A 2500-nucleotide genomic window follows, 5' to 3' on the forward strand; every position below is an offset into this window, starting at 1 on the left:
TTTGGAAAGGCCATCCTTTTAGATCGATGTTTGAAAAGTCCATCTTTTTTAGATCGATGTTTGAAAAGTCCATCTTTTTTAGATCGATGTTTGAAAAGTCCATCTTTTTTAGATCGATGTTTGAAAAGGCCATCCTTTTAGATCGATGTTTGAAAAGTCCATCTTTTTAAGATCGATGTTTGAAAAGGCCATCCTTTTAGATCGATGTTTGAAAAGTCCATCTTTTTTAGATCGATGTTTGAAAAGGCCATCCTTTTAGATCGATGTTTGAAAAGGCCATCCTTCTAGATCGATGTTTGAAAAGTCCATCTTTTTTAGATCGATGTTTGAAAAGGCCATCCTTTTAGATCGATGTTTGAAAAGTCCATCTTTTTTAGATCGATGTTTGAAAAGGCCATCCTTTTAGATCGATGTGTGAAAAGTCCATCTTTTTTTAGATCGATGTTAGAAAAGGCCATCCTTTTAGATCGATGTTTGAAAAGGCCAACCTTCTAGATCGATGTTTGAAAAGTCCATCTTTTTTAGATCGATGTTTGAAAAGGCCATCCTTTTAGATCGATGTTTGAAAAGGCCAACATTTTAGATCGATGTTTGAAAAGACAATCCTTTTAGATCGATGTTGGAAGAGGCAATCCTTTTAGATCGATGTTTGAAGAGGCAATCCTTTTAGAACGATGTGTGAAGAGGCAATCCTTTTAGGAGAGGCAATCCTTTTAGATCGATGTTTGAAGAGGCAATCCTTTTAGAACGATGTGTGAAGAGGCAATCCTTTTAGGAGAGGCAATCCTTTTAGATCGATGTTTGAAGAGTCAATAATTTTAGATCGAAGGTTAAAAAGACATTCCTTTTACAACGATGATTGAAAAGGCCATCCGTTTATAGATCGATGTCTGAAAAGGCATTCCTTTTAGATCGATGTTTCTGACAGTGACCAAAATGTTGAACTTACTATCATTCGAATTTCCCAGAAGCTAAATTGATTAAATAAGGCCAAGTAACATTAAGAATATTTTATACGCACGGACGTGTAAACACTCTATCCGAATTACCCATTATCCAAACGAAAGTCTAAATACATACAGACTGAACATTGCTTAAAACCTTGGACAATATTTTTTTGCTAGATAAAGAGTGTTCCTATTGCACATAAAGAAATGGTTAGATAAGATTAGGTAGATATAGTCATAGCCTCCCAATACTTCAAAATGTTTTTAACTTCAATACGATCTTAAGTTTGTGTGTGTAAAACGCCTTTATGAATTTGTTAAAAAGAATCCTCTATTCTCTGAAACAGATGATATTTAAAAAGTCTGGAGATCATGAAACGAAATAATACACTTCGAATTCCGTATGAACTGTTAAGAAAAATAAACGAGTCTGAACAAAGGATTAATTCGAGCTGTTCCAAAGCTTTGTATGTAGTAAACGTGAATGGGCACTCGTTAGAGCGGCATACCTTCACCAACGGATAAAAATTTACCACGATATAACAAAAAGACGTTTGACCTTTTCGTGACCTTGACCTTTGATCCAATCACTTCCAAAATCTAATCAAAATGTCCCTTGGATTATGGCCAATCGCCCAACCAAATTTTATGAGATTCGGTTAAATAGTTTTTTAGTTATGCATGACAAACAAACTAACACACAGATAAAAACACGCCTATCAAAACTTAACCGCAACAACCAAGTTGGCGAAGGTAATAAAAATATGCGCAAATACTGCATGAATACGAATGTTAATGTTATACATTGTTTTAAGCTAGAAATAGAATATTAAATTACTGCTAGTGTATGAGGAGTCTTGATATTATCATAAAATGATCTTAACTTGGAATTAATTGTTGACGGTGCTGATTGGCTTAAGGTTATCAAACTTACAATTTGTAACTGTCTCGTCGTTGTTGAATATGGTCATATCATGGATTTGCAAATTTGATAGAATACGAACTGCGACTCTGTGATTGTAATTGAAAAACAAGTACACAATTATGCAAGAATAAGAGGTTACCTGGGATTGTGCTTTGTGGGAAAACGGTAACTGACAGACCACTAAAAAACAGCAGTGTACAAGGGTACACTAAGCTAGTTTTAACGTCAGCAGCTGATGGCATCTGAAAACTTGTCAATACAATTTCTTACTGAAGTTAAATCTCTTGGAGTTTTGCTCGGCTAATAAAATTGGGAAAGGTGCACAAGATTCTTCATTATGAACAAGTCTGCTTTCATATTTCCCTTCACTTTGATCGACCATACAATATTTGAAGTGTACGTAATACAAAATCTTAAATGTTCAATAATAGCGTTTAATGAGCGAAAAAGCTTCTATTAGTTTCGTATCATCTGTAACTAAATTATGAGAATAATCTTTATTCTTCGTCCACCTGAGGTGTTAATTCGAAGAAAAGAAATGGTGCAGATACATTTTTGTTCAGCAGTCATGATTATTTCATCTTATTTTCTTTCTTTTTCCTCTATATAGTTTTTCCTCAGATTATAT

General features: G+C 34.2%; 1 protein-coding gene and 1 long non-coding RNA gene across 2 annotated transcripts in view; one reads left to right on the forward strand and one right to left on the reverse strand.

The window, feature by feature from the left end:
* LOC137641611 (uncharacterized) overlaps positions 1 to 2500 on the reverse strand; it is a 17112-nt gene that overhangs the window by 13806 nt on the left and 806 nt on the right. The gene's annotated exons all lie outside the window — the stretch shown is intronic.
* LOC137641610 (prostaglandin reductase 1-like) overlaps positions 1 to 2500 on the forward strand; it is a 581256-nt gene that overhangs the window by 5043 nt on the left and 573713 nt on the right. The window lies entirely within an intron of this gene.

This window comes from Palaemon carinicauda, chromosome 5, assembly GCF_036898095.1.
Source record: "Palaemon carinicauda isolate YSFRI2023 chromosome 5, ASM3689809v2, whole genome shotgun sequence".
Classification (NCBI taxonomy): Eukaryota; Metazoa; Arthropoda; class Malacostraca; order Decapoda; family Palaemonidae; genus Palaemon; species Palaemon carinicauda.